Genomic DNA, 8068 nt, shown 5'->3' with positions numbered 1-8068 from the left:
AGGACTCTGTAAATGCTATATTTTGAAAATGCTATTTTCTATAGAGTTTAGTAATTATAATAAAGTAAGCATAGGCAGCATGCTCATTGGACCTGCAAAAGCCAGGTATTACCACAAACAATTAGACCTGGAGTGTGTCTCTGCTGCTCATGGAAAGCCCGGGCTCCCTTGAAAGGGAGGGATGGAGTGGAGTTCTGTCGAGGCTCCAGCCCGTGAGAGCATCGCGGCGCCTCAGCCCGGACGGTCTGCCGCCTGTCACCCTCACACAGGACTTGCAGGCACTGTGGGGCTTAATGGGTCTGGGAACAGCTTTGTTACATAACTTCGAGTATTTGAACATGTCACGACAAGTGCGTGGTTTTTTTTCTCCTCCCTGAAAATCACACTGACAACTTTTCTATTACATATAAAAAATAAAAAAGGTGACTTTACCCATGTTTCTCATTAGTTACCTACAGAGTGTTTATGGTGTTTGTCAGTGAATATCAATTCAGCATTTTCCTGGTCGGTGTTAGGGCTGGAGGCAACCTCAAGGGCACGTAGAAACCTACAAATACTACTGGATTTCCTCACATAAGAATCCCCGTGCTGCCCTTGATTTGGTCTTAACCGTTTTCAGCTCTAGTCGTAATTGACTTCCGTTTTTCCATCTGCAAGATGGGCTAGAAATTATTTTTTTAAATGCTTTGACTTGGTTTTGCGTCCTTGAATATAAAACACTTTGTGACTGATGGAGGAGTTGGCTCTGATATTAGTATCTTGTCTTTAGCTGTTCAACAAGAACTTGGGCTATTTCCACAACATATTTTCAGTGAATGAGTAAAATTTATATAGAGAAAAGGTTCCTTCTGTCCATTAATAGCTAGGCTTTCAAACTTCCATTCATGGCTGATGTCTAGCCCGTGTTTGCTTGCAGTATCATTACTAGCTGTTTCTCTTTTACCCCAAGGACGTTTCCTTAAGGCATTATGAGCCTTGTCTGTTCTGCCGGGTTTGGTACCTCTTTCTGGGGTATAGCAGAACTTGCTCCCCCTTTGCTTCTTTCTGTATCTAGCCACCCTAGGTTGTTCCCCATATGTTCTTAGACTCTGAGGGGCTAGACTCCTTTTTCAGACATCTCCAAAATTCTTATCTGAAGGGCTGAGTCAGCAGTTTTCAAAAGTCTGCTGACTCTTGGAGACATGGAGGAGTGATCTGGAAAGTCACTGGAGACTTACCCTAGCTTCTTAGAGTGCATTAAGAAGTGTACGTTTCTCTCCCAGAAAATAAGAGGGAATAGAGCAGCCACTGGAAGCTTCTTATTTGGCAAAAGGGGAGAGGTATTGACAGAATCTGTACACTCACATCATTTACTGTAGTTCCATTTCACACGTTTAAGGATGGGGACACTTTTTGTGTTGTTGTTTGCTTCCAATAAGTACACTGTGCAGGAGTTCAGGGCCAAAATGGCACTAATTGAATTATCAGTGGGTTCTTTTGCATGTCAGAAGGGTAAAGAAAATACGAGAGAAGGGTACAAAATGTATGTGATAAAAGGAACTTCCCAAAATGTTCCAGAGCCTTTTGTTTTATTTATGGAATTTAAATTATTGAAACTATTTTTCTTTGAGCTTCCTTCTGCTTATTTATTATTTCTAAAGTTCCATTTAGGCGTGAATGAATTAGCTGAAATTTCCTTGCTCAGGGCGTTTTCAGATCATTTAGTAATTCTTATTGTTAGGGTATTTATTAGTGGTGGGATATAAACTGAAACGCTGGGTCATGCTTATGGTGGTCCTACCAGGTAACATCTGAAAAGCTCTCTCCTAAGAGTCACCGGGGGCCTATAAAAATCTAAATCCATGGATCCTACACCCAAAGATTTCCATCCAGATGTGAGAGAGAGTTTAGGAAGCTTAACTCTTTAGAAAGTCCCCCAAGACAATTCTGACATACAGCCAAGTCTGAGAACGCCTGTCCCGGCCACTCTGAACACATCGGTTGGATGGTTTCTGAATAAAAGAGAATTGAACACAGATTGTAGTCCATAGGGAACAACTTGAGAACAAGAGTATTCTTACAGTCAATTTCCATAAATGTTAAGTAAGTTAACATACATACAGGCACGTGCCCGGGTTGCGGGCTCTCCCCAGTCAGGGGTGTGCAGGAGGCAGCCCATCAGTGACTCTCTTATCATTGATGTTTCAACTCTCTCCCTTCCTCTCTCTGAAATCAATAAACATATATTTAAAAAAGAAAAGTTGTATGAAAAATGACAGTCGTCCCGCACAGTTATATTACTGAGAATGGAATGTAAGTATTGTCTGTCAACGGTGCCCGGGAACTGGCATGTGAAATATTTACCGTAGACCCTCCTTTGCTGGCAGTACCTAGCAAACCTTTTCTTTGCTGAGACTGGTGTTTTGTTTTGTTTTGTTCTGTTTTGTTTTGTTTTGTTTTTGGGGGGGGGTTTTGCTGAGATTGTTTCACCATTTCGACCATAAAGCCTATATTTTAAGGGCTGTAACTGGATGGTGGTTTGTTTGTTTTTAATTTATCTTTATTGTTGAAAGTATTATAGATGTCCCCCTTTCCCCCCCATTGATCCCCTCCACCCCAAAACTTGGCAATTTGACTTGGAAAAAAACATATACAAATGACTGGAAAGAGGTTTATTTATTTGTATGGTGTAAAGTAGCTCTTGTCAAAGCTTTTTCCTGTGCTTGGCTTTCAAACAAAGGTTTACAGGCCTTTAGTCCATAATGTGAATTAACCCCATTTGGTATTTTTTCCTTTTCTTTACAATGGAAAAGGACTGTTACTCACTTTTGTGAAGTGTTGACTGCCTCTTCATTGTAACTACATAACATTTTTAAAATCTTATTTCTGTGGGACTTTGGCATTATTATCGTAAACTGCTGCAGAATGTACACAGATGGCATAATAGATCCAAAGGAAGTTTTAGAGGAACATAGTGGCAGTGTATGAAGTAAAAATCCATTTCCACAGTGGTGGCACATTATGGTCCCATTTGGCTGCCTCGTCCCGTGGGGCCTGGACCTCAGCGGGGATAAGTGAACACTTTGGGGGAAACATGAATCGGTTCAAGCCTCTGCCCAGTTGTTTTAATTAAGTCTGTTTTTAAAACGCGGGAGGAAAAAGGGATCTCTTTTCTCAACTGAGTCTTTTTTAGTTATTCGGCAACAGTAAAAACAATACATTATAGATTTCCTATTATGTGTTCAGTGTCACCCCAGATGTCAGAGGAGCAAAGGTGGCCATTGCTCCCTGCCCTGGAGGAGCTGAGAGTCACTGGGGACAGAGGGTCACCAGCAGCTCAGCGTGATAAGCCGCCTGCCTAGCTGGTCAAATCCCTTTGTTTTGGAAGCAAAGAGAGGGAGCCGCTTCCTGCCCTTTTCAAATAGACTTTATTTTTTAGAGCGGTTTTAGGGTCACAGCACAACTGAATGGAAGGTACAAAGATTTCCCGTGTACCCTCTGCCCCCACATACACATGGCCCCCATTATAAACATCCCCCACTCGAGCGGGACGTTTGTTACAGGTGACGAGCCTGCGCTGACAGGTTGTCACCCACAGTCCAGAGTTATGTGAGGGCTCGCGTGGTGTTGGACCCTGTGCACTTGGTCGGGCGTGTGGTGACCTGTGTGCGCCGTTGTAGCACCGTGCGGATTAGCCTCGCTGCCCTAAGAATCGTCTGCACTCTCCTGGCTCAGCTTCCTTTCCCCACCCCCTGGCAGCCACTGATCTTTTTACTGTCCCCATAGTTTTTGCTTTTTCCAAAATGTCAAGTGCAGTTGACCCTTCAACAACAGCACGGGTTAGGGCTGCTGATCCCCCACACAGTTGAAAATCCACGTATAACTTTCGACTCCCCCCAAGCTTAACTACCAGTAGCCTGCTGTTGACTAGAAGCCTACCAACAACGTAAACAGTTGATTAACACATATTTTGTGCATTTCAAACCCTGTTGTTCAAGGGCCAACTGTAGTTGGAATCAGACAGTTGTAGCCTTTTCAGATCAGCTTCTTTTACTAAGATGCATTTTAAGTTTCCTCTATGTCTTCTCATGGGTCAATAATTCATTTCCTTTTAGCTCTGAATAATATTCCATTGTCTGGATTTACCAGTTTATCCATTCATTTACTGAAAGACATTTGGTCATTTCCAAGTTTTGGCAATTATTAATAAAGCAGCTATAAACATCTGTGTGCACGTTTTTGTGTGGACATAAGTTTTCAACTCATTTGAGTAAATACCAAGTCGTGTGATTGCTGGGTCTTATGGTAAGGGTTTTCTAAGAAACTGCCAAACTGTCTTCCAAAGTGGTTATGCCATTTTACATTCCCACTGGCAGTGAGTGAGAGTACCTGCTGCTCCACAGCCTTGCCAGCATTTAGTGTTGTCAATATTCTGGATTTTGGCCATTCTGATAGGTGCATAGTGACATATCATTGTTGTCTTAACTTGCATTTCCCTGATGACATACGATGTGGAGCAGCTTTTCATACGCTTTTTCCCACTTGAGTATCTTTGGTAAGGTGTTTTGGACTCATTTTTTTTATCGGCTTGTTTGTTTTCTTATTGTTGTGTTTTAACAGTTCTTTGAATATTTGATAACTGCCCCTTACTATTATTATTACAGTGACTATGAACTGCTTATGTCTTTTGCAAATCTCTCCTCCCAGCTTGTGGCTTTTCTTTTTATTCTTTGAACACTAAGTGCCATTTCACTTTTTTTTCCTGTTCCTGTTCTCTTACCAGCTGCTTATCTCCTCTTATTCCATGCCAGCCATTTGTAGCAAGATGGTGTATTAGTTTGCTTGGGCTGCCATAACAAAGCACCACAGACTGGGTGGCTTAACCAACAGAAATGTGTTTCCTGACAGGTCTGGAGGCTAGAGGTCTAGGACCGAGGTGTCAGCAGGGTTTGTTCCTCCTGAGGCCCCTCTCCTTGATCTGCAAATGGGCCATCTTCTCCGGCTTCACATGGCCTTCCCTCTGTATGTGCCTGCGTCCTAATCTCTTCTTGTAAGGACACCAGCCTTGTTGGTTTAGGTCCCACCCTGGTGACCTCATTTTAACTTAATTACCTCTTTAAAAGCCCAATCTCCAAATATACTCACATTCTGAGGCACTAAGGGTTAGGACTTCAATAAGAATTGGTGGAGGAACACAATTCAGCGCAAAGCAGATGGTCTTTGTGAATTTTTCCTGTAAACCCCTTTGAACACGTTGCATTTGTCTCTGCTAGAATTGAAACGCCAGGATTTAGAAGTCTGTTGAAGAGAGGAATTGGCACTGCATAATGAAGGTTAGCGAAAAGATGGTGCTTTAACCTTGGCCGTGCGGAAAGCATCTGTTAGGAAGCTCAGTTGCTCAATGGAGTCTCTCTAGGCCTAGAAGGCCTGTTCTCCAGGTCAGCCCTGTTTCTCGCAGAGGGGTATGGGCGGCCTGGAGTGCCACGGCCTGCTGAGCAGCGCCTGTCAGGGCTCTCTGCTCCTCGCTGCTCTCAGCCAGAAACCTCCAGTCACTTCCCCTCTGAGCTTTGTTCTCACCTGCTTGCTTTACCCATTTTTTTCCATTTCTCGCTCTTCTTCTCTTTTCTTTGTGCCTAGTGATAACATCTGTAGGCATTTGTTGTGTTCGTTAGTGTCACCCAGGGCTAAGGCTGTCCCTTCGTAAGGTACTTTATAGCTCCTGCCATCCTTTCAAACGTGTAACACAGGTCCTCACAACAGCCTCGTGACGCAGCAATGGATCGCGCCCCATTGTATTGACGAAGAAACTGAGGTATGTGGCACAAGCTTCCTTTGCACTCGGAGCATTCTGCGAGTGCCCTTCCCATAGGACTTACCCTGAGTTGCTCTGACTCTCTCTTCCCCTGAGTTCACTGGGGCAGGGGGTTGGCTCTTAGTTATCTGTGCTTTGCCCATTGGAACCAGCTTTCTAAATTTTGTTGAAAGAATTCTTAGTGGAAAATAAAGCCACACGAGCAATTTTAAGGATCTTGGAGGAATTAGTCCTATGAAGCAATTCTGGCCATGAATGCAGGGCAATGTGCAGTAAAGTCCTAGAGCCTCCTATATTGCTTGTCTTGATTCAGGTGTGCCATAAATTAACACCACAAAAGTCCTTCGGCATTTTCAGATTTAATATCTGTCATTTCACCTCTTTGCGAGTGATAGATACTGAAGACAAGTGACATAGTATCATTTTGCTGATGCCAAATTTGAATGGAATCAAAAGAATGTGAAGTCGCTTAACTACACCGATCCAGGGTCCTGTTCTCTGCTCCCCATCAGTTAAATACACTCACGAAGTGTGGTAATAAGTGTATTACTTTGTGGAAAACGGGGACCTAAAAGAGAGACAACAGCTAGTATGAAAAGTGAAGGGATCTTAAGAAGTGATTTTTTTTTAAGCCGGAAAAGAAGTTTTATGGAAGAAATTATATGCTTTAGCGTTTATGGATATTTGGAGCTTTCTAAAGATCTCAAAACAGGTCCTTTTCAATGCTAAGGACTCCTGCTTCATTTCCTGAACTGCTAACGTGAAAGCAGGAGAATTTGATCACTGCTAGAAGTAGTGCTGAAATAAAAGTTGCAGAGAGCCCCTGGAATCCTTTCTAAGCCAGTTGACATTCTGAGAATGTATTTTGTTAAAACTTCACAAGGCATTAAAAAGAAGGCTGTGTCAGAGCCTATCTGGTCCAGTTCTTCTTTTATCACTTTTTTAAGCCCATGGGTTAGTCTATTGAAAAAAATGTTGTTGGATTTTAGAAATGAGCCTTTTCTCTGATTTTAATAACTAATAACAGGTAAAACACATAAAAAACCCCACAATTCACACGTATCAAATACATATAAAAATAAAGGTAGAAATTCACTTAAGCACCAATTCGCGCTTAAAATTGTATTTTTTATAATTGTGGGGGGAAATCTTTAGAAAAATAAATTTTGAAATGGGTAACAAACTGTTTTCCCTTTTCTCATTTTCTTGCAAATAAAAATGATCTGAGGTTTGTTTTACATTATTCCTTTGATTAGTTTAGGTGAGTTTTTACCATAGGAAACTAACGTTGCAGTTCAGAGCATAGTCAGCTATCTGTTTATGATTGGGAAGTGATTTTGGAAACACAAAGAAGTTTGGTGATAGAAAAAGTGGCTCACGTAATCCTGGGCTTCTGGGGCTTTTGGTTGTTGGTGTTATTGTTAGATATTACATAGTTTTAATCTTTAATGACTTAGGGAAATACAGCATAATGTTCAAGTCCAAAACAAAGTAACCATTGTGATTCAAATTTGTAGTTTATATGCAAAGCAGAAAAATTAGTAAGAGACACTAGAATTATTTATAGTTGTTATCTCTGCATGGATTATAATTTTTATTTTCTCCTTTATACTTGCATGTACTTTCTAAAATATATAATCTGAGCACGTACTGCTTTTACAACAAGAAACAAATTATAAGCACTGAAATTTTACAAAGAAATATTTTACTCAACTTACAATAATTCTTCAAATAATTTAGCAGTTGAGGGAGAAGGTCACATACAGAGGACCCCAAACCAGCTTTTTTTCCTCCTCGCCTTTTTTCCCTAATCAGACCTGAGACCTTGGTACTCGGAGTGTGGTCAGTATACCAGCGGCATAGGCGTCACCTGGGAACTTGTTAGAAATGCGAGATAGCAGGCCCCCCCGGCCGGCTGCCTCAGCGCCTGCAGCTTAGCCAGACTCCCAGGCGATTCCCGGGCACACTGAAGTCTGAGAAGCCCTGATCCAAGGCACTCTCGCATCTTAATATCTAAGGCCAGCTTCCATCTTATTCATCCACTGATTAGAGCCATCCTTTGGCAAAACTTTAAAATGACAAATGTGCAGGCTACAGAAGGCCTACCCAGGTTTAAAGTAGAGTTGGTGTGACTGCCTGGTCTTTTGGAAAATATTCTGTAATTAAGCTTAAAAATGTAGTGGCCTAAAGTAGGACTGATGGGGGGGCGGCAAGAAAGCACAAGTTCTTCCACTTTGTTTCTCCTTAACTAGAAGGAACAAGGGAGAAGTAAATGAG

General features: G+C 41.9%; 1 protein-coding gene across 1 annotated transcript in view; it reads left to right on the top strand.

Annotated features, from left to right (window-relative positions):
• POLA1 (DNA polymerase alpha 1, catalytic subunit) overlaps nucleotides 1-8068 on the top strand; it is a 267019-nt gene that overhangs the window by 209058 nt on the left and 49893 nt on the right. The gene's annotated exons all lie outside the window — the stretch shown is intronic.

Source organism: Miniopterus schreibersii (genome assembly GCF_964146895.1).
Source record: "Miniopterus schreibersii genome assembly, chromosome: X".
Classification (NCBI taxonomy): Eukaryota; Metazoa; Chordata; class Mammalia; order Chiroptera; family Miniopteridae; genus Miniopterus; species Miniopterus schreibersii.
Note: the sequence above shows the minus strand (reverse complement) of the source record. Positions and strands in the feature narration are given on the sequence as shown.